At 39.4% G+C, this 24205-nt stretch overlaps 1 long non-coding RNA gene across 1 annotated transcript; it reads right to left on the reverse strand.

The window, feature by feature from the left end:
• LOC139827756 (uncharacterized) lies at positions 1-23461 on the reverse strand. The gene is made up of 4 exons (XR_011738681.1): positions 23373-23461; positions 8286-8391; positions 1015-1077; positions 1-43 (listed from the first exon to the last, which is right to left on the reverse strand). It is a non-coding gene; the product is annotated as an uncharacterized lncRNA (long non-coding RNA).
• Between the last annotated feature and the right edge of the window lie 744 nt (positions 23462-24205).

Raw genomic sequence — 24205 nt, forward strand, 5'->3', positions numbered from 1 at the left:
CCCAGCTGTGTGCATAGTGGGTGATGAGATCTGGGATGCATCACTGTGAGCAAGTAGAGAAAGATGTGGGTGAACATAGCCTACACTTTTGGTGGTTGCAGTAATTTTTTCTGGTTTCTTATCAGTGCGTATCCCTATACAGGTGACTTTCTGTTGTATGATCTGGAAAATATGTGAATACTTTTCAGAGTGATTAAGCCATAATCATAAATACAAATACATAACAAGACCATAGCTAACACTCCAGAAATAATTTCTTCATAGATTTCTTAAGACTGGGTATGAAAAATGTTGTCCTTATTGGTGGGTCTGAGATAACCATTACAGCTCACAAACACATTCATTTATTAATTTATTAATTTTTCATTTCAACAACTCAACCACTAATACATCTGATGATAAGCCCTTTCTGTCTCTGTGTTTTACTCATCTTTGGTCTTTACCAAAGCACATCCAGGGGTGAAAGACTGGATCTACTAATATTCATTTACAAGGCAGTTTACATTAATGCCTCAAGACCTGCAATGGGAATCCAAATGAGGCATCTTTAGGCTGACTGGCAATGACTCTCCCCTGATTTAAGTAAAGGAGATGCAGAAGTCTGACTTTCATCCCCATGTCTTCTAACTAACTCATTGGGTTGACCTGCAGCTACAAGCTTACCTTATGCAAGCATCCGGGTTTTGTAACATTTTGCAACCCACATATCATAAGTACCTTTTAAAGAAATTATGCATGACACATTAATATATTGGTATCAGTCTTGGGAACAGGGTGGTTAGGCTAAATAACTCCCTTTAATCCCCCGGGACTGTCAGGATTAGGGTCCAATGTGACACAGCAGAACTAAAAAGCAGAATGAAAGTCTGACCATAATTATGAAGCTACATGCCATGGGCACACAGATGGGAGAGAGGATTTCTTTGTCATTGTCTCACCTCAAAGGTGGAGTACTTCAAACCAGAGGCATTGAGTCACATATTAACAATTAATCCTCGCAGTTGCGGTCCTTACCTGAATACTACCTGCATAGCTTGCACAGTGACACATCCTCCTCCTGCTCAGTCTGCTCAGTCTCTGAGATGTGAGGAGATAATGGAAGACCAAACACATGGTTAAGGAGTTTTACAGTTCACAGGGTAAATAACCTTCATGCCATAAACGCAGATAATAACAGATCTGGAAGATAATTATGTGTTATCTCATGATTTATATGATTTGATTTCTGAGGATTTTTTCAAGGTTTTTAAGTAAATTCTTCGCAATTTCCTTTTTTTTTTTTTTTTTTTTTTTTTTACATGGCAATTAAAGTAGTAAATGAGAGGAGTAATTTGTGTATGAGTTACAGTGGTTTTAATGAAGCATGAAAATGTTCATGATTCTACTAATCTGTGATTCAATAGTTTTTATGAGCACAACTCCTATATCTGTACTAAGAGGTATTAGAATGTATTAGATATATTAAGAGGCATTAAGTGTATTAGAATGCAAGATGTATCAGAATAAAAGATATATTAGAATAAAAATAAATAGATGACCAATAAAGATAAAACAATGAAGCAATTTGAATTTCTAATAAGCAATAAAATAGTTAAGATGACTACTGAACAGGAGTGTTACTCATTGGATGACTTAGCATGTTCTTTCGCTCACACAATAAATACACAGGCTGATGGCATGTTACTTTATCCATACATCTGTCCAGAAGGGAAGCAGGAAAGAATCTTGGGGACTTGGTTGTAAGAAATAAGTATAAGAAATCTAGGAAGAAGAAAGAAATCAGATAGGTATTTTCATTTTTTAAAAAATTATTTTTTGCTGATGAATCTAGATGTCAAAGGAGATATATTTTTTACTCGTGCACTTCAAATCTATTCAAAATAGCTATTGATAATACCTACACATTTTACAACCAAGATGCTTGGAGAATATGAAAAGTTTGTTTGTTTGTTTGTTTCTGAAAAATGTAAACATGTTAAAGCAGGTAATCCGGCAGGCATGACTGGGAGCCAGTGTGGTTGAAAGGAGAGCACGTCACTGGGCATAAATACAAGGAAGAGTGTACAGAAGGTGGAAGTGGGGCCGGGTTACCTGGGAGGAGTGCAGAGGCATTGCCCAGGCACGCAGGGAAAAGTCAAAGCTCAGCTGGATTTGAAGCTGGTGCGAAATGTAAAAGCTAAAAAGGCCTTCTATAGGCACCCCATCAGCAAAATGAAGATCAGCAAAAATGTGGCAAGCTGCTGAATGGGGTGGTGGAATAAGAACATGAAAAAGACAAAGAAGTATCACCTTTGTCTCAGTTTTTACTGAGTAGGTATTTCCTCAGGCATTTCCAGGTCTCTGTGCTGACTTGTTTGAGTTTGACGGAAAGAAGTACTGCCCATAGTAAAAGAGGATCAAACTATGAGCCACTTAAGCACACTGGACATGAAGAAATCCATAGGTCCAGTCAGCATGCTGGGAGAATTGGCCAATATTGTGAAACCAGGCTTTACCACCTTAGAAAGCCCATGATAGTCACAGGAGGTCCCTAGTGACCAGAAAAATGCATCTTCATAAGTACATGAAGGACAGTCTATCTACAGGACACCTACAGGACAGTTGGCTCCAAGTCAGTTCCTGGGACAGTTATGCAGAAAATTATCTTGGAAGCCATTTCCAAGTGCAGGAAGGCCAAGAATGGGTTTGGGAATGGCCAACATGGATTTACCAACAAAAAATCATGCCTGATCAGCATGACTGTCTTCTGTGATGAAATGACTGGCCCTGCGGACAAAGGGAGAGCAGCAGATGACATTGACCTTGGCTTTAGCAAGATTTCTGGTACATTATCCTATAGCATCTTAATAGTCAAATTGAGGAGGTTTGTTCCAGATAGGTAGATTCCAAAATGGGTGAAAAACTGGGCTCCAGGGGTTTGTAATACAATTGGTGTCCAGTTATGAACTATGTTCCCCAAGGGCTGATATGGGGATCAAAACTGTTTAACATGTTCATTGATGACATGGATGATAGGGTGGAACACACTCTCAGCAAGTTTGCAGATAAAACCAAGCTGTGAGGAACAGTCAGTAGGCTGGAGGACAGGGCTGTCTTTGAGAGGGACATTGACAGGCTGGAGAAATCTTCACAAACAGAAATCTCATGATGTTCACCAAAGACAAATGCAAAGTCATGCATCTTGGATGGGAAAATATATCCAACCATGCAGACTGTGCACTGACTCGGTAGAAAGCAGATTTGCAGAAGAGAACCCTACAGACAAGAAGTTGAACAGGAGTCAGAAGTTCATACATGTGATAAAGGTCAACCGCACACTGTGCTGCATTGGCTGGAGCACAGACAGCAGGCTGTGGGAGCAGATCCCTCCCTTCGGTGCTTCTGAGGCTGCATCTGGGGTACTGTGGCTTGGTTTGCACTCTTTATTATGAGGCTGTTATTGACATACATGAGTGAATCCACTGGGAGACATTAAGATGATCAGGGGGCTGGAGACCGTAAGGTCCAAGGAGAGACTGAGGGAGCTGCACTTGTTTAGCCCAGAGGAGGGGAGACTCAGGGAGGATTTTATTGCTAGCTTCATGTATCTAATGGGTGGAGGAAGTTATAGAGAAAACAGAGCTAGACTGTCCTCAGAGGTGCACACTGAAAGGAGAAAGACAACCTATACAAGTTGACGCAATGGAAATTCCATCTAGGTCTGAGGGAACAACCATTGCCATGAGCATGCGTGGATGCTGGAACAAGCATCCCAAGTGGCTGCGGGATCCCTGTACTTGGTGAAATTCAGAACTTGACTGGACAAAACCCTGAGCAACCCAATCCAATTTATGAGTGCCCCCTGCTTTGAGCAGGACATTTGACTCAAAGACCTCCAGAGATCCCTGCCGGTGTAAATTGCCTCATGATTCTGTGCTCGTCTACAGGTTATATTTTATAGTTTTTACTTGCTTCAGCTTTCCTTATCATTCTCTCTGATCTGTGTTAGAAAATCTAGGTGAGCCTTGGACAGTGTGATTTGTATGACATACTTACTGGAAGTCTTCAGCTAGAAGTTAAAAATATGTTTAAAAAGCTATTTGGTCAAGAAGTAGTCCATTAAATCTGACAACCAGTGCTACTCTGATTGAGGTCAAGAATGGGTTATCTCTGCCTTTCAAGCTTTGACATGCATATGCTCTTTATCTCAGTAAAGCAGGCTTTCTAAAATATTTATGTTTTAAACAGAAATACGTGAATTAAAAAAAAACACTGCAAAGAAATTTGGCTGAGGAATGTAGATATGCTTTTGCAGAACCAAAAGCAGCTCTGTAAATTGGCCATCCTGCCAGGGCACCCAGGGCAGCTGCCTGGGGCCTGGGAGCAATGGGGGCTCCCCAGAGTCTGTCAGGGCAGGATCAGGCAGCCGGGGCCTGTCCCACTGTCCCGGCCAGGAGCAGGGAACTAGGGGCAAAGGGGCATCCCCAGGCACTGGGCACCTCCATGGGGATGGGATGAGGACAGGCCGGGATGTGGGCCTATGGGTGGACCCAGCTTGGTGGGGCTGATGGCCGGGCAGGACAGGACAGTGTGGAGCTGGAGACCAGCCCTGCTGCTGCAGCATCGCTGGGGAGGAGGCTGATGGTTCTGGGGGGCTGACATGGGGTCCTGAGCCAGGTGGGGGGAGCAGCAGGAGGGTGGGCAGGGACTAAAACTAAAAGAGGGGATATTCAGACTAGACATGAAGAAGAAATTTTTTACAATGAAGGTGTTGAAACACTGGCCCAGGTTGCCCAGAGAGGTGGTAGATGCCCCATCCCTGGAGACATTCAAGACCAGGCTGGATTGGTCTCTGAGCAACCTGATCTAGTTGAAGATGTCCCTGCTCATGGCAGGGGGGTTGGACTGGATGAGCTTTGAAGGTGCCTTCCAACCAAAACCATTCTATGATTCTATGATAGTCTGGCCCATTAGTGCCCTCAGGGTCACGATACCTTCTTTCATGGCACCAGTTTTCCATATAAATATATTCAAAAGTTGCTGAAGTTTTTCTTACTGGAAACATTTTTTACTGGCAACATTTTGAATGCTTTCACCTCAAAACAAGCCTTGACCATCCAGAATACCTACCATGGTATTTTGTTACCTCTGTATAATTTGTGTTCTCTTTCTTGGATTACAACCTTGTTTGTTTAAATGTTTGAGACAATATCTCTCTTTTCAAATTACAGATGCAAATGTTGTATATTTGGGCACATGTCAGGTATAATAGTAATTTTTGGTACCCTTATTGTCTGAATGCATATTATGTACAGTATAGCAAGGTGCTACCTTGGCTACTAAGAAGAGGAGATATTTATGTTAGAATATTTATATTAATAGAGAAGTTTATTTGGACAGCTGTCATACATTGGTTTATGCAACTCAAAAATAAATGTCTCACATGTAACCCACTCTTTTAAGAGGAAAACAATTATGAAAATAAGATAATGCATTCTTGAATAGCTACTTAAAAGTCAGAAACTCTTCATTAATTTAGTGAGATGAAAGATTTCCATGAGCAATGTGATTTGGATTTATTTGAAACAGCTTTTCTACTTTGAAAATATGAAAACTGACTCCTCTGAATGTAGTTTAAATGAAGGAGGTTTACTGAAATGTTGACCCTTGTGATTTCTCTCACTTATCAATATCACAGATAACTTAAACATTTAATAAATTGTTTGATTTCAGTCATGGTAGTTCCTAAAGTTCAACAAGAAGACTGACATGATCTATCCAATCTGCAGCTCAAGGGAACAGCCTCAAAGGACAACAGCTATTCCAATTTGGCCTGTTGCTTTATTACTCTGTACTATATATTTTTAGCTCTTTTTTTAGGTAATTTTTGCTCTCATGAAACGTCCCATTTACCTCACATTTATCCCAGTATGTGAACTTTATTCTAGGTCAAGTACAAAAAGATATCTCTGCAATTTTTCCATCAATGGTCATTATACCTATATTCATATACATCCCAAAAGGCAACATGCACAGAATCATACACACTGCATATATTAAGTTAGAAATGTTATTTTTGTATTTTGTGTTAACTAAAGAAAAGATAATCATAAACATTTCTCAATGCTTTGTTTTCTTTTGTAATTTTTCATTTCCAGATTCTCAAAAATCGCAATTTCATACTTCCTAAGGAAAGAACGTAGAGTCAGAGTTACTTAGGAAATAACAATATCGCTTTCATTTTAGCTAGGGACTGAAAGAATTCATTTTTTCTCTCAAAGTAATAATGGCAACTTATTTCTCGAAGATACATTTAATCACTTAGATACTAACAAGACAAAAATCTTATTAAACTTCCAATATATTATATATTGGGTGGGTATTATGATTTTTTATTTAAATGATTGTGTGAAAGTGTATGTATTTCTATAAATTTCTGTACATTTTAAATAAGGAGATGGGGAGCTGCCACAATAAACTCATGTTGGAGAAACCTGGCTGTCTATCTGTACTGGTTTAAATAGCCAACAAGACTGTCACACTCTGCTAGAGAAAAGAACAGGGGGTGATGACCCATGAAAACGCAGTCTGCAGTGCCAGCCTCTGTCCTGGCACACAGGGACACTACAGAAGATGAAACAGGCCAGGGGAGAATTGCAACACACTGCAATTTGAGACTGAGACCTCTCTCCCTTGCAAGTACATCAGCATTGCACCTCGGTGGCACAGCGAATAGACACCGGGAAACACTTCATTCATTACTCAGCGCTGACAGAACACTTTGACACTGAACTCTGAGCAACCTGACCTAGTTGAAGATGTCCCTGCTCATTGCAGGAGGGTTTGGACTAGATGAACTGTAAAGGTCCCTTCCAACCCAAACTATTCTATGATTCTATGGACTCTCCCAAGAGCCACCACTCCCCAAAGTGCCCTTTATTTTTTACCTTGCTGTGTCAGGGCAAGTCTAAAGACACATGGCTGTGTTTCTAGTAGTTAGCTTAGTTAATTATGTGCTTTATTTGTGTGTTGTGCAAAACAGTGGAGGAATCTTCAACCAAGGCAGTGAATTCAATTAATAGCTGGTCTGTTAAAGATTGGAACACTTCACTGAATGAACTTGTACAGCTTGACTGTGACTCATAGTCCTCTTGTACTTCATGCATAGGTCATCTTCTCGTAGTTTCATGAAGTCACCATGCAAAGGGGAGCAAGAAAATATGAGCAGATAGGTTTTTTTTCACGAAGACAATCACACCCAGGATGGATAGGGCCCCTCTGGAGCCAAAGGGAGGCCAAGCTTTGCACATAAGTTTGCTGTCTAACCTTCTTCTCACTTCTGCTCCTCCTCGCCCCCACAGCATGTGCTCCTCCTTTTGCTGGCAACAGGTTTTGGAGGCACAGCAGGACAGTTTACTTCTAACCAAACTGATGTTTTAGGCTGTACACTAAGTAATAGGTAGCCTGTTATATTTTTCAGGTTTTCTTCATATCCAGGCAGAATGAGAAACGTTTTCCTTTAAAACAAACACTGAAACTTTGATCTCATCATATGGCCCTGGCCCTGCCCAAGATTTGAAGCAGCCCCTCCCTTCTCCCCACCCCAGGTGATTGCTGCTGTATCATGTCTTGGCAATGCCTACCCCAGCTCCTTGTCTGCATGACTCAACTGTAATTGCTCTGAATCTTGATATGGAGGCTTTGGCACATGAATCCATCATGACTTAATAAATGAGTCGCCTGTTTCTTACGTATGGCTTTAATGAGCCATTGTTTCCTGTTGTTCTAGGTTTATAAAACACAATACGTCTACCTTCACCCACACAAATCTGTAATTTCTATCAACACAGCTGCCCTGATTGTATTTGTTGCTTCCTGCACATTTGTGCAGGCACACCTATTCGTGTGTACACATATGTGCATGGTGTGATGTGGTATGGCATCCTGATAGGCACAGAGGAGGTATGAAGACCATGGGAAAACTATAAATGCTGACAGTATAGGGATGGGAAATGTTTAAGAAGGGGGTAACAAAGTGATTTCAGATTTTGTGCATGTGTATGCATTTTAACTTAAAGCAGACTTAGAGGAATTCTGGACTGACGCAGCAGAGATCTGGTTTCCCACAAAGATGCTTAAATGGATGGAAGGTGGGAGGATCCCCACAGCTCGCAGTTGGCACTTATCCTATCATTAACAGTCTACTTCTTCACATTTCTTCTTATTAATTTCCTTTTGAACTTAAACTTTTCAAATCTTATTCATATGGAAATCTTTCCTTGAGTTTAATTATTTTTGTCACTCACCTCTGAACTCTTGTTAATTTCTGCTTGATCAAAACACATTCAGTCATTTTATGCAGAAAGATAACCCTGTGTTACTGACAGTGTGCAGTTTTTGCCATCAGGTTCACTTAAAAAAAAGAAGAAGAAGAAGAAGAAAGAAGTAGGTCAATAATTATTCAAATGAGAAGACAGGCTTCTCTATGTAGTAGAATAATTTCAATACACTGTCAAGCAAAATGATAATTTACCACTGCAAAAGGCATGCTAAACATGTCAGCTATGAATTCTTTAACAACTGGGGCAACGATTTCAATAAATCTAGCTCCAAGACCCTCTGTCTCAGCATTTATATTGACGTTAACCAATCTCTGGTTATTATGGATAAACTTAGCACTTATATACTTAAAAAGAACACTTGGAAAAAAGTCCCCATTTTTGGAACATAAGTGTAGGCTGTGAATTTTCTCATCTCAGCTTACAGAAAACAATCTTAACCTCTTGGCTTAGGTAAAAACAGTAATGTTGAATTCATTACAACACTAACAGGATCACCCACTCCATAATCACTTGTTTTCCAACATCTTTGTGCTGTGTACCCTTTCTGGCTCAAGCAGGTAATCCTGCCCTTTCTTTGAGCGAGAAGAATGGATTAGGCATGTGGGAATCATCCATCCAAAGCATATTGCGGAATATGAGCACACATGACAACAAGAACTTTCAGAACCCTTAACAGTATGAGATAAATGCCAACAACAGGATTATAAATGCCAGCTTCACAGAGAGCGAAACTGGTAATAGTGGAAAATCACTCCAGGTCTCTTCCAATAAATCACCCATTTTTCAGTTTTTCCCTGTTTACTTTGTGATTTACATAAGGATCCCTCTCAGTGCAAAAGCAAACATGTCCCTTCATGCTTCGCATAGACTCCAAAGTTCAAGTGCCAGTCAACAGTGGCTTCTTCTTTGTAGTGAATTCTCAGGATGTGCGATGTGCTGACAGATAAAAGGATAAGTTTATAGAAAAAGAGTAACTGATAGCAGTGTTTGGCATGAGTTTTCCATGATTGGTCATTGAATTTCCTTAACATTTCTGAAAGATATTGTATAGAATCTGTAGTGTCAACCAAATATCAGTTCTAAAAATGGGGAGAAACTTTCTTCCAAATATAAGGGGAACACAGCTCTGGCAGATGACGACTATGGTATATCTACAGCATGATGTGATAGCCCACCATAAAGGAGAGGAGGAAAACATCAGTGCTGTGCGTTGTGTACGTAGAATATCAGTATGATAAAGGAAACTTTATAGAATAACTGATTTGCAGGATTTAAAAGAAGAATCTAGCAACAGTGATCTTTAGGACAAATCTTGTATGTATGAATGAATATTGCACTGTGCAAAAAGGAGACTTGAATCTATTAATAAAACCCACCCATGCTAATCGTGCCTTTTAAAAATTTTTGTACTTAATGCAAAAGATGAGTTTTTATAGCAGAACTATGGTTATGGTGACATAGAAAGAATACAACATAACAGCAATACCAATAGGTCATCCTAAGGTTTGATGAATAGTTTTCAGAAAACTATAAAAATCAGGATATCCAGCATACTCTGGTTATGACCTCAGGTTACACACTGAGCTTAGATGTTGTTACTAAGAGACATGACAGTATCTTTAAAGCAAAGAGAAAAATGAGAAATAACAAATATTTTTTACTGTTGACATCTGTGAAAATGCTAATGTATTCACCTTCATATTCAGGTAAAATAAAAAGCATTTTGAGAGAGGTAGGGAAAAAAAAGGGGGTTGAGAACTCAGATGAACACTTAGGAGTCTGGTACTAAACATAATTAGAGAATATATATAACTTACAGATGGTGAGATCCTTCTCCAAACAGAGTTTTACATGCACTTGAAGCAAAAGATTGCTGGTACAGTTATCATAGCAAGTGTAGTTTTCATATCGTATTTCCAGATTACTGCTGTGATGGTTCTTCTCCCCAACCGAAACACAAATATTACCACTACTAACTGTAAATAGCGCTAAAGAAAAAGTTCTGATTATCAACTATATTTTAAAAAAATGTTAATTTATTATGAAAAAAGGGCATTGTGATTCTTCTTTGAAAATCACGGCAGTCGGTTTAATTAAGAAGGGATATTTGGCCTCAGTTCTTGATTTGAGTAGAGTGACAGCAGATCTATGAACTGTGTTCAGTGGATCAACAGACATAGAACAGCAACATCTCTGATTTCTTTCTTTTATACACATATATATGTATTTAGAGAAAAAAAAAAGAAAAAAAAACACACAAAAAACCCCAACATAAAATCAATGCTAAAATTCTAGTCCTGCTGAGGACTTGGAGGAGTTCAGCAGGTTTTAGTAAAGTCAGGATTTCACCCAAAGGACTGTCACAGCACTAACTGAGAACAGGATCCGTCCAGTCTGGCCCCAGCCCTGGGATAAATTTAAATCCTCACAACGGGTCAGGGTTACGTCTTGGGAAATTCAGGAACATTTCTAGGCTTATAACTCCAGCCGCATCACCTGGATGCTCATGGGTCAGCTCCATGTCTGAATGAGATCTCATCATTCACCATACCTTCCCTCATCTCACCCAATCCTTATTTTCTCATTGTAAAGCTCATTTTCATAGGGAAACTCAGCTATAGCTAGAAGGGAGTAATGACGTTCCAAAATGAAGTCCTTGATCAGGACAACCTGGAAACCAGCACCTTGAGGTGTAGCACTTACCTATATTATCCCTAAAATCACCTTTATACCGGGGCTGTGTGTGCGAGGGAAGGGATGGGAACTGACTGTGCTGGTCCTGTCTGTATGAGGAACACCAGCACGTTGGAATATCCCAAGCCAGAGGGTAAGGGCTGTGTACACTGTCAGCCAGGCAGCTGGGATAGGCTAATACAGGCTGTTATCTCTGCCTCGGTACCAGACCTGGGCATTATATTATTCAGTAAAACAGCCAGCAAGCACTGTATGAACTACTTATTTGCCATGTTTTCTTGACATGGTAGAAGTAGTGCCCTATTTTTCTCATGGGTTGAAGCTACAACATTAATAGAGCAAGAAAAACATGGAAACTTAAGCTAATGGTACTCTTTCACCATATGTACTTAACTAAATATAAACAGGAATTAGTCTCTGTACAGTCATATGAATACATGATTGCTTAATGGGGCTGTTTTGTAACACTTCTGCTTTAGTTACCAAAACTTACTTTCTAACCACAAAACCAGATGATGACAAAACAGACTATGGTACTTCATTTACTGAATGCAGACTTTCAAAACATGTCTTGTCTTGCAAACAAATAATTGTGTGGGTTTTTTGTAGTTGTGTCCATTCCCCCTTCCCTCCCCCTACCCCCCCAGTTTTAAAAACATTCATCAGCTGGGCTGAGCAAGCACATTTTCAAAGACATCAGTGATAACCTGAGAATTCGGAATAGAAAGCAAAGCTGCAAGTATTGTGTGACAACTGCCGCAAAGGCAACTTGAACTCTGACTTGGCCTTTGCCACCTGCACCACGCAGCAGCTGGCTTTTGCATTATGATTTCCCTTAAAATGCCCATCTCTAGCTATCCCGTATATTCCACACCACACGGTCACTGTGCTTTTGGGTTTTTTTCCTTCCTTTTATGCAAATCTGTACCCATTGAGCAATGTGAAACCCAACAGGAGCACGGCTGTTGTGTTGCGTAGGAAGCAGCACGCCACAGACAGAAAAGGACCTGTGTTGCAAAACTGAGCTTAGCCCTAGAGCAAGTGGACAGATTCAGATTTTTTTTTATTAGAACTCCTTGCACTAAAGTCTCTGATGGTCATATGTTCACATAAGGAATGCTCTTGCCCATTCTTATTGTTTTATTTCTTTTGTTGGTATTGATGGATAATCCTTTCTCCTTGAGTTTCACAGATGCTGAAATAAGAAGAAAAGCATCAAAATAGTTTGGCTGTGTGAAATATGCTACTACTTCAATGATTTTCAGTTCCTTCTCTAAGAAGTAAACGGATGTTTTTGTTCCTGGGGCTGATTTTTTTTTTAAAGAGGACAGCTGAACTGAGGTGGAGTTGAAGAAAATGTGAAGGAAGTGGCTGGAAAGCTTCATAGTGAGCGGTCAGTGTAAGTGAAAATGGAAACAGTGAAATCCAGAAATTTCAAATGTCATGTCTGGGGTCACGTGGGAGGCTGCTCTTTGTGTCTGCTCACACACAGCTGAATTTCTCTAGCCCTTGACTGTGCCATTTTTTGCAATACAAGCCCATGTGTCAGACAGCTCATGCCCCAGAGCTGGAAGTGCTGACTGGGTGGGACTGGCCGCTCCTGCCTAGACCCAGTTGTTCCCATGGCACTATCAGGTCAAGTTCAGTACTGGGACTGGAGGAAGGACAAAATCTACGACAGAAGAAAGAGGAGAATCAGGCAGGCACAGGCAATGCAGTAAGACTATGAGGAAGGGGTAGAGAAAAATAGTATAGGAGTTAGAAAGTGGATTAAGGGATGCGCCTCTGTAAGTATCTATGATCAAGTGAGACTGTGACACATCAGAGCTGCTGAAAATACTTTAGATTGAGGTTTGAAGTATAATACAATGCCATGTAAACAAATTCTTGTGATTAAAGCTAATCTAAAACCATGTGGTTTCTGAGGACATAACTCACTGATCCTTTACTTGCTTCTGACATGTGAGAAACACCAGTGAATGTATAAATAGTTACTGTAGTAACAGTAAACTATGCTTAGCATCCCGCAGTTTCTCCTCTCTACTTAACAGGTACACAGGCTATAGGAATTATGAGTTGCTGAAAAGGAGGATAAAACGAAAGAAGCATGAAGGAAGGGACAAAAGATGAATGACAAAGGATGAGGATGTTTGTGGGAACAATCACTTAGCAGAGAGGAAGGCAGAGAAAAACATTTCTAGCCTAAACTGAATGTAAAGTCTGGTGAGATGGCTCCTCATCACAAGGGTGCTAAGCGCCTACAAGAGCTCCTGTGGCAAAAGCAAGAAGAGAGAGTTTTCTCTACTAGTGCAGAAGTGAAGGGCTGAGTGGAAGTTGCTGCCTTTGGTGTTCGTGTGAGATGCTGCTCCCCTCCTCTGGCATGGTCTGACTGTGCAGCCTGGCCCTCCTTTGTACCTGTCCTGCCCTGGCACAGTCACCCTGACTTCGCCACTTTTGCTTGGGATGAGCTTCACAAGTGCTGCAGGCTGAAATGCTGAGGTTGTTTGGATGCCCTGTGACATGTATACTGTGTTTCCAGTTTTTAAACGATACTATCTGGCACATGACTGTTTCTGAACCAGAGAATTGCTCCAATGCTTGGGGGTTCAAAAAAGTCTATGCACAGAGTGAAAAAAATATCTGAATTTAAGTAGCTGAGCATATAGCTAAAAACATTAAGCACAAAACTGTACGCTAACATTCAAATTGGTATTGGCAGCAGCATAGCTACTTGTCAAAAGATAAAGATCATATCCTCCAAATGGATTCACTTTGGCTTCAGTTCAGCAAAAGTGCCCAATACAGCAGCAACAGTCAATACAGCATGATAACATGATTTCCATTGACATCTTCCTTCTCTCCGGCCCCACCTCTACCAAAGTGATTTAACTGAAAAAATATCCCAAGACCAACAGATAAAAAAATGAGAAACCTTTAAGAAAAGGACTAGGAAAGTTAATAAAATAGCCTTCATAGAGCAAATACTGTAAGCATTTCCTCTTTCAGCCTCATCCTACTGGATCAAACAAACATTTGTGGGACAAAAAATTTATTCTCCTTCACCTTAAAGGTTTACACCCCTTAAAAATAGTTTCATGTCTGCCAGCTACTAGGATATCTCCTGACATGTTCTTCAATGTATTTTTCTGACTTTAACAGTCTTTCAAATTATTCAGGAAGTTAGTACCTTCAGCACAGAAGACAGGAAGGAGTTCTAACATCTTGTTTTAAGAAGAAAGTAACTCGCATCTTCAGAGCATTATTCAAGATGCCAGCCTCTTCACAAACTACATGGCTATGAAATTACTGTTCTCTTAATTACAGCTGTTGGGACTCTGGGCTTCTGTATGGGTTTTACTATCGATTCATTGTCTGATATTTGCTACAGTAATTTCCCTCATTTTTTTTTTCCCATCTGCATGAAAATGCATATCCCTGACATTTTATTTTGCTGTTGTGTTTTTTTACTGCTTGTAAAATCCCTCCAGGGTCTTAGATGGAATCTGTTGGGATCATAATAGCCAATATTCCTTTTCTAAGCTCTTGGATTGTTGAAAGATTTACTGAGTCACCCTCTTCCATCGGGTGGTGCAAATAAAATATATCAAACGTAATTCTTATCATTTCAGGATTATTCATGTTAGCCACCACTTTTGTTTAAAAAACAAAACAAAGCAACCAACCAAACAAAATGAACTGTATATGTTGTGTCTTTCCAGCTGGATGATTTAATTCATAACATTATGGTAAAGAGGGCACCTGACCTGAATAAGGACTTTTATTCAAGTATGATTTTGAAATGAACACATATTACGCTCAGCATCTCATATACTTCTCCTTACATCTCTCTTTGGGGTCCAGGGTGGAATTACAATAGTTTTAATCATAAGAAAGAGACTGAAAGTGCTATTGATGGTGTATTCTGTTTTTGTTGTATTTGATGTCACCATCAGCCAGCGGACTGAAAAAACAGCTGTATAAACTCAATCCTGTATGAAGGATACCAAATGCTTTCAGAACAGCGAACTCCTTTTTAAAATTAAGTGGGTTGTATACAAAAATTGCTAAAAATTTTGGGTTAGTTTTCCATTTTTTATTACCTTTGTCCATTAACATAAAGGGGAACAGAGCAATTTCGTATTCCACGGCAGATGTTCCCTTGCAGATGACTTGTTTTTTTACATTTTATTACTGATAGAGAAGGTGGAAGCGATGTTGTAATGCTATTACTTAAAAGCTGGTAAGCTTCCCTTCTGGAAAGACCCTGTGGAGTTTAATAGGCAAGAAATCAATACAGAAGTATTTTATCAGGAAGAAATAATCTACTGAAATTGATAGAGGATTATCTCTTGTGTTATTTCTTAATGGATCTTAGCGAGCTCTGCAGCACAGATATTTCTTTCATTATTTCATATTAAAAATTTATAACTATTCTGATTAAAATTCATACATTAGCTTACAAAATAATGTAAACTGAGATCAGAACCATACAAACTATAAATTATATGTGGCTTCCTCATTTGACATCATTATTTTTCTTAATTTTTCAATTGAGCCATTATATTTATATGCATAATGACAATGCTCAGTATAGACACTGTTTTATCTTCTTACAGTGCTATATAATTAATTTAAACCAAAAGTACCCTCTGGAAATAAGTAATGTGACCTCCTGTTATAGAAATGTGGAAACTGAAGAGAGAGGGGTTAAACGAACCACCTGAAACTGTTAGAAAATGTCAGTACCAGGAACAGAAGTCAGACACACCTCAGTTCTACTCTAGATTTAACCTCTACAGCAACAGCAAAGTCCAGAGGGCTGGCAAAAGACAAAACAACTCAAATATTAGCTATAACCAGTGGAGTGGAAGTATATGGGATATCCTTCGTGACCTTTACATTGGTTAACTGATTTTTTTCTGCTTATAATGTTTTAGAATATTTTAAAAAATCTTTTCCAATATAAAGGAAAGGCAAACCCCCCCAGTCCTAACCATTTGATACAATCAGTACAAAAGAATAAACATGCACTAAAAGTGGGTACTAACAATGCCCCATGAGAAGCTACATCCGGAAAAGCATTTCGCTCATATTCCTTCTCTCTTCCCTTTTCTGTGGTGTGTCTCTCTTGCTTATTGCTAGCCTGCCCGTGCTAAAAATCCTCCAAAAATAGCATGCAGTTACGGGTACTGACTAGTGCTTCAATGCGTTTCTACGGGCATTGTTCATTTCAGCTGATGATTTTTGTTCACATTAGTATGATAAAGTTTATTGAAGTGTTTATTATTGAGACATCATTTCAAAATTCCAGCTCCCTGTTTCCCCGGGAGAAGCCATTTTTGATAGGGATAAGTAAAACCAGCATAATTATTTTTAGTTGCTATCCTCAGCATGAGAAGGGTGGACAAGATGGTTTTTATACAAGGGCTGCTAACATTTAATGAAAAGTCTGCAAAGTTGTTATTGTGCTGTCCAGGCTGACAATAGCAAAGTGTGCTTCTGTTCTGTGCAACAGTTCTCGGTATCATTTAATGTATTCTGTTGTGGGTGAAGCCATGTCATTTTCTGAAATGCATGAGTGCTGATGGTTTAGGGATACATAAGATTCTTAAACTCTACCTCGCCTTTAACCTGAAAACAAGCACTATTTCCCTGTGTGGTTTTCCTTGTGGAAGTTTAATGCGTGCCTGCTGAGGTGCTGGGGTTTCCATGGCAACGAGAGGTTTGCAGAGTATTCTAGAAACTCTGCGAGTTAAAATTAGCTTAGACATTCATGCATGGATGATGAGGGCCTGGGGCTGTGCAAGTTTGTGCAAACTGTTTTTGTGAAATTTAGTGGAGGATGTTACAACCCAAACCCGACATATTGTATATATCAATGGATACAGACACAGTGGATCTGGAGTGAATACAGAGAGCTGAAAGACTTTCGGCATCTAAGAGAAATGGAGTGGCATTTAAAATAAATTTTAAATGAAAATGTAATTTTTAAACACATTAGAGAATGAGGAAAAATTTGTTCTGATTAATTATGGTTAATTGAAGTTAAATGGCTCATGAGCTTCCCTGTTTTCATTAAGTTAAATTGTTCTTAGGGTCATTCCAGTTTATTTCTGACTATCTTCTTGCCTGGATGCTGTTCTCACCCATGTTGTGAACTGACGCCCCCCATAGCTGCAAAACTATAAATTTAAGAGAGACCCTGAACAGGGCATAGATTTGTGTCCCCCAGAGGGACAGCAGTAAAGCAGGAGACTTGAGATAACATTTCTGTATTAATGAATCCCCCTTATAACATTGTGGGATCTGTGGGAATTGGAGTAACACTGTAGCTAACTTGTTCCATCTGTGTCTGCGCTTATGTACCAATAAAGAGGAGTATTTAAAGGTAGCACAACTGTGAAACTCTATTCTACTAGACTAATTTCGACAATATTTATGTTCCTTTGTCTTATGATGGGTTGTGCAGCCTAACAGAGGACAGTTTCATATTGTGCAGACATTGTACCCTGAGGAAAATAGAGACAGTATATTTAGGTGTTTCTTTGGAACAGTTCAGGAGATGTAGAAATAATTTACAAGGCATAATCTTACTTCTACCATGGTCCGAAAGAGACTCAGATCTAAGCAAAGCTCTTGTGTTTTGTCCAGTCAGTGCTTTAGGAGATTAAAACTTACTGAATTAGTTATGTGTGATTGCTTGCTTTTTATCTGAACTATATTTTTTAAAAATTATTTTTTATTTTATTACAATTTCAAAAGAGTATGGGATAAGTCATCCTTTCTCTTAATGAAAATGCTCTTTCACAGCTAATTGATTGAAAATGCTGACATTATTGCAGAGGAGGAGATCCATGAAGTGCTGGGAGGAAAGATGTTTTTCATCCTGATCTTATTATTCTGATAATTTTGATAAAGCACGAATTCCAACAAAGTTAAGTTCTCTTAAGATTTTTTTTTTCCTGCTGCTGTGATGACTTCTGCATTGCTTCAAAAATATGTTCAGGGAACACTAGAGTTATACAACTGACAACAAAGCCACCTAGAGTTAAGAGTACATTGTCAATATGGATGCCCTCTTCTGTGGCTGGATATTAAAAAGTTTCTGCAGTCACAGGCTTACTCTCTGTTTCCTCTCAACCCCACAAAAGAGCCCAGCATGTCATTGTGAAGAGAACAAATTGCAGCAAAAACTATCAGACTCACAAGCAGCTATGCACTGGAAAACAAAACCATGTTAAGACTCAGGAGGAAAAAAATGCAAATAAGATGTGAAGGCAGCCATTAGTCTAATCAGTGGTGCATTCACCTGCATACACTGTCCTACACAGTCGATCTACTTCAGAGAGACTGTACCTTATATAAGCTCAGAACAGAAGGAGCAACATCTCTCTCCATTGAATGGAGGCTGAAAATACCAGCAGTGCATATTTTAGCAAGAAGATAAGGGTACATGATAAAAAAAATATTTTTAAAGCACATGTAAAAGGGAGGTATGTCGGGACTTCTCTTGTTGTAACACAGTGAAAGAACAAGACAATTTGCTATTTAATTTCCAATTTTCCAGCCCACTGAAGGGAAAGCTGCATCACTGGAGTCACTGTCCAACTTCTTATTCCCTGCCTGTAGTTCTCTCATGCTCTGCTGTGGGTGATAAGGAATTGTAACCAGAAAGACACCTGAAAATAGCTCATTGCCAGCAGGAGTAGGTACAATTTTCCATGCTCTTTAAGTTATAAATGAGCTAGGATAAAACCTCCTGTAGAAACAGGAGGAAATTGGGTATCAATCCTGACCACACCTCCATCAGCTCCATTAGCTCTTCAGAATCACACAGCTACACACTGACATGCTGTTTCTATATCTTAAATAGAAATGTATAGTGTTTCCTTTGATCTTATTACTTATTCTGCATATGGCATATGGAAATACAGAATGCTGTTTATTAGAAAGAACTAGAAGGACCTGCAGCAAAAAGCTGCATGTTACACTGAGTTGTTTGAGAAACAGTAGTTATTGCGGAAAATATGTGATTGTATTAGCTGTGCACTTGTGCAGTATTTTTTCAATTTTAAGTGTTCGTTCTAAAAAAAGATTGCTTTTGCGCAAAGTGTTATTTTCAGCAAGCTGTAACTTGGCCAGATCTAAACTGATTTTCATCAACGCATTCATATACTTTTCCTCTTTTAGGGCTATTTTGCTAAAAATCTATTTTCTAGCCAAGCAATTGCAGAACTGCAGCTATTTAAAAGCATACATATGTACACAAATACATATATATATATATATATATGTTTCTTTACTCAGTCAAGATAAAAAAATGCTTTATCTTCAGCTACAGTAACTTGGGTCCAACAGGTAAAAATTTCTGGAAGGAATATCTGTTAAAAGATTAGAGTGGAAATGTTCCAGCATCTGTCTGAAAATGCTTACAGCTAGAATGCTACTAGTCAAAATGAAGAAAAGCACAATTGGCCATTTTTTCCCAAATACAGGTTTTAAAAACACTAAACAGCAAATTGTCTTGTGAATACTACCCTATAAGAGGCCTAACTATTAATGACCCCTTCACTAGTTGTATTAGGGCTTCAGAATGTTATAGACATTGGAATGAGAACATCCTATGCAAACCACATCAGCTCCTATTTTAGAACATTTTACTTGAAACAGTCTGCTTGCTTTGGCAAAGAAAGCCCATGAGGATATTTTCCTTGCATATACAGGAAACAAATGACAGACTAAATCTTAACAATTAGTACAATTAAATCTTTATCTGAATGGGTGGTCTGAGGAGTATGCAAACTATACAGCTTAAAGGGAGTCATAAAGCAACTGCTGTCTACATTAATAATAATAATGACTGAAGATGAAATAGGATGTGACCTGTAGCAAGTAAAACATGTGTGACATAGGGAAAGTTTCCATGGGAACACCATAAAAAATTCTGAAATACGTCCATGTTCAATGAGAAAAAAATTGGCCAGACATAAGCTTATCTCCCAGTGGAGCACCTTTGTCAGTTAACGGGCTCCACTGAGTAGGTGCTGCCCAAACCCTGTTAGTATCACTGTCTGTGTTCTGCCTGGTTGTCTCCTGTCTGTCTTTCCTCTAGCAGTTCTTACAGCATCTGCTGTGCAGGCAGCAGATACAGCACACACAGACCAGGCAGGCACACTGAAACAGTCCATTACTTATTTAGGGGGCTTTTATATCCAATGTCAATCATCTGTTTTGAAATATATGTTCCTGGGGCAGATTTCAGCCGTGTTTACATCTTTGAAAATCAGGACTACTTCCATTGGTTTCTATTGACGTTGTGGGGACTAACCTGGGAACAGAAAAAGAAAGAGCAGTAGTAAAATGTCTAGCTGTATTCTTTGAAATGAATAAATCTGTACAAATGTTGTAAACTGGATTGGTTTTGCCAGAAACTGTTATTGATTCACAAAGCAACTGCCACTGAAACAGTGCAAAGACTCTACGTACATATTTTCCTGACTGAGCTTCAAGTGCTTTATGCTGTCTTCCTCTCATGCTTGTTGACTTTTATACTCTGGGTGGTTTTCTGCTCCTTCCCATGGTTTCCAGGCTGTTCACCTGGATCTCTTAGATTTTGGCATCAAGGTTTTCAGGAAGATTTGGTGACTCTGGATATATCAACTGAAAATCTGAAGGTACTAATGGGGCCATACTGCTACTGCCTGGCCTCTCCCCACCCTGCCCTAGCCCAGGACCCCATGTCAGACTACTGGGGCCATTGGTCCCTGCCTGAGTGATGCTCCAGCAGAGCCAGGCCCTGCTCTGCTGCCATGCGTGACCCCCAGGACACTTCCAGCCCTTGTTACTCTGGACAGACTCCTTTGAAGGCCATGCTTCCTAAACAGTGTCAAGTGGCTGGCCTCTCCAAATCAGATCTTTTAAGTTGTAAACCATTAGACACTCAGCATCATCAATCTTTTTCTTCTTTTTTAATCTTAGCCTTTGGGAATAAGAGTCACTTTTTATGTGGTTTCTACAAAGCACTTAGCTTAAATGATAAGTGTAAAATTTGTTCTAGCCCTGAGTGTTTAAAGAATAAGAGAAGATATGACTTTCCTCATTTCTGCTGGTACAGAGATGGTCAGATTTCCTGAAGGAAGCACACTGCTCTCTGGAGACCATAGTCCTCCCATCTGCATCTGGCAATCAGTGCTCTGAGCTCAGCACTGTAGCCCAAGGTCCAGCATTTAACACATAGCAGTTTCATTTCCAAAAGTGTATCCAGAGACACGTAAATCTCAGATCAATCATATAATCTTGAGTGTCCTTTGGAACAACTTTTTCAAGGTGGCTGATAATGTTGTAAAACGAGTGTCCATTGAATTTGTCTAGCTTTCCAATGTTTTTTGTATGGGTATATCGGTGAAAGATAGAGGTGTGCCGGTGCTCAAGGGATTCACATGGTGATAAACCCATTCTGTGCAGTGTGAACACAAACCCATGTCCCCATCTACACGTCAGCTGTCCACTTTGTCCAGACCTCCAACATCTTTGGTATAAAAGTGACTTTCAGGACATACTGGGCGAAACTCATATCCATATTAGTCCTGAGTGTGTATTTACCCACAGAGTAAGGTGCCAAGGCTCCACTGGTTTGCTAAGTTGCCCCATATGTCCTTCCTGTGCTTGTGACACCTACTGTGGGGCTGAAAGCGTGGCCTAGGTCTTTCCCAAAAGAACCTTTGTCATCTTCCTGTAGCAACCAGCAAATCAGGTGAATTTTGTGGTCAGCCTGAGCACAAAGCTGGCACAGCTCTTTTAATTGCCTTGTAGCCCAAAAGACACAGGCAGCAAGCCCCTGTCCCCATAAACAAGCCTAGAGCAAGAAAGGGGCTGATCAATGCCTTTGGAGCATGCCCTGCTTTTGGACTACTGTGCTTCCCCCTGTCTTCTGTCTTGGTTTCACTGAGATCCAACATAAAAATATGATGACCCTGAAGTACATCTGAAGGTAGTTCTTGTTCTATAGCCATCCCTAGTTCTCACAGCTGCAGCCCTATGGATGATTTGATTTCACCCATTCAGCTAAATCCATATTTACCCAGCAAGAAATATATTATGGATCACCATTTCAGAATGCTGGACATCCTTCAGCCATCAACATGTTATTCCATTGAGTAAGTAATTATGAACCCAGCATGCAAATAACTCTGACAGTCAGTATTGAGAGATTATATAAATACTGATAAACAGTTATAATTTAGTGAAGAAAACCTAATTCTAGCTCCTTTTTACTACTTGTAACCACATGCCAAACTGTAGCATTTGAATGTGCATATAGCATGGTATGTACTTATTAATTTTCTTGCCTGCAGCATTTACAGTATTTTCTTGGCCTCTTTGCTATGAAATACAAATTTCTAGCCAAGTTATATTTTCTTCTTCCGAATGTCAGAGAAACCCCTAAATTATTACTGCTCTGGGACATGTGATAATTTACAGACATTTCTACATTTGGCTTCCATCCAGTTCAATGTACCTGGTTTAAGAGAACACCCACAAAGGAAAAAAAAAAAAACAACCAAAAACTGCTAAAGCTGCAATATTTCAACCTGTGTTGCAAAAAGATGTGGCTAGGAATGGATGATGCAAGTCAATTAATTATTTTCTTTAGCTTTTTTACTGCTTTGTAATAGCTGCTTGGATAAATTTTTAGAATTAATTCAACAGACAGCATCAGGAAACTAGAGGCTCTCTCTCACCTGACTGATGTGTTCCATCAAGCCCATCTCAGTGTGTTTTCTTTGTTCTACACCAGTTTAAAGTATTTGTACAAAATGTAGCAGAAGATAACTGTCTCAGTGAATTCCCTGAGTACATGCCAAGATTAGATAATGCCTGAAACTCCCATTATGTTTTTGTTGTGTTTTTTTTTTTTTTTTTTAAAGAAATATGGACAGGACTAAACAAAATATTTAAATGCATGCGTAACCAACAATTTAATTTTAGGGTTCTCCTCCTCGAATGGAATCCAGGTCACAGAATTAGCCACCTACAATTCCTATACAGAACATAGGGAGAGGTAGGCATACCTTACGGCCTACACCCCAAAATGGGGAACTAACAGGAAATAGGTCTAGGAAGGTGGTTAAAATCCTCACCTAGAGCCCAAGTACTTGACTCAAGGCTTCAGGAAGTTTCCTCCCTGCCTCTGGGATGCAGAACATGGAGTCCATCCTGGAGATCAGGTCTTTTCACCTCATCTTTGAAAGAATAATTAGGGCATAACCTTTTCAAACTAACAATCAGCAGGATGGTTACAGCTAATGGTACTACCACACCTGTTCTCTATGTAATAACAAACCAGGTTGCACGCACGTCCAGCATATGTGAGTTCAGTCTTCAGTTTCTTCTTCTACCTGTTGGGACTGACTGAAGTCCTGCTGTTCCAGGTGTGCTCCTGGCTCCACCACCTGCAGAGAGCAATGCAAGATTCATCAGGTCAGAAGGAGAGCATACAATAAAGGAGCATGAATTAAACATGAGAATTTGGAACTAAAAACCAAGGGAATGGATCTAGTTTCTGATAAGGCTGGTGAACAGCTGACAGTTCATAGCTCTTCATCCATCCATCCATCCATCCATCCATCCATCCATCCATCTATCTATCCATCCATCCCAGATTGGTCCATGATCACTCTCTGGCTGTTGTGGTTGCATTTGGTTTTAGGTGTTTTTTTACAGTTGCTGTAAGAGGATTACTGTGTTGTAATGGGAATGAAATCTCTGCAGAATGCAGAGTGTTAAGCAAATACACAGATAAGAATACAGCTTATCAAAAATATGGGATCACAATGGGGAAGTTAACAAAATGTCTTTATGTAGTTAAAAGGTGGACAATCATTGACATGTATATTACTAACTCTACCAAAGATGCAGAGAGTGCAGAAAAGACTGAAAGGTCGTTTACATCACATAAATAACAGGCAACACAACACTAGAACATAAAGCATATTAATATTTGATAGAAGAAAATGTTCTGATATTTTTGCAGCGAATTTCTTCTTAAACAAGATGTCTGCCTTGTAGGAAATGTTAGAGTGGTTGAAAACAATAATTTAAAAATCCCATTTCTTGAATATCTTGGCAATATAACTAAAGATAGAAACAACACTGCTGGCTTTGGCTGTCTTAACAACCTGCATACTACA

Source organism: Patagioenas fasciata, chromosome 3, assembly GCF_037038585.1.
Source record: "Patagioenas fasciata isolate bPatFas1 chromosome 3, bPatFas1.hap1, whole genome shotgun sequence".
Classification (NCBI taxonomy): Eukaryota; Metazoa; Chordata; class Aves; order Columbiformes; family Columbidae; genus Patagioenas; species Patagioenas fasciata.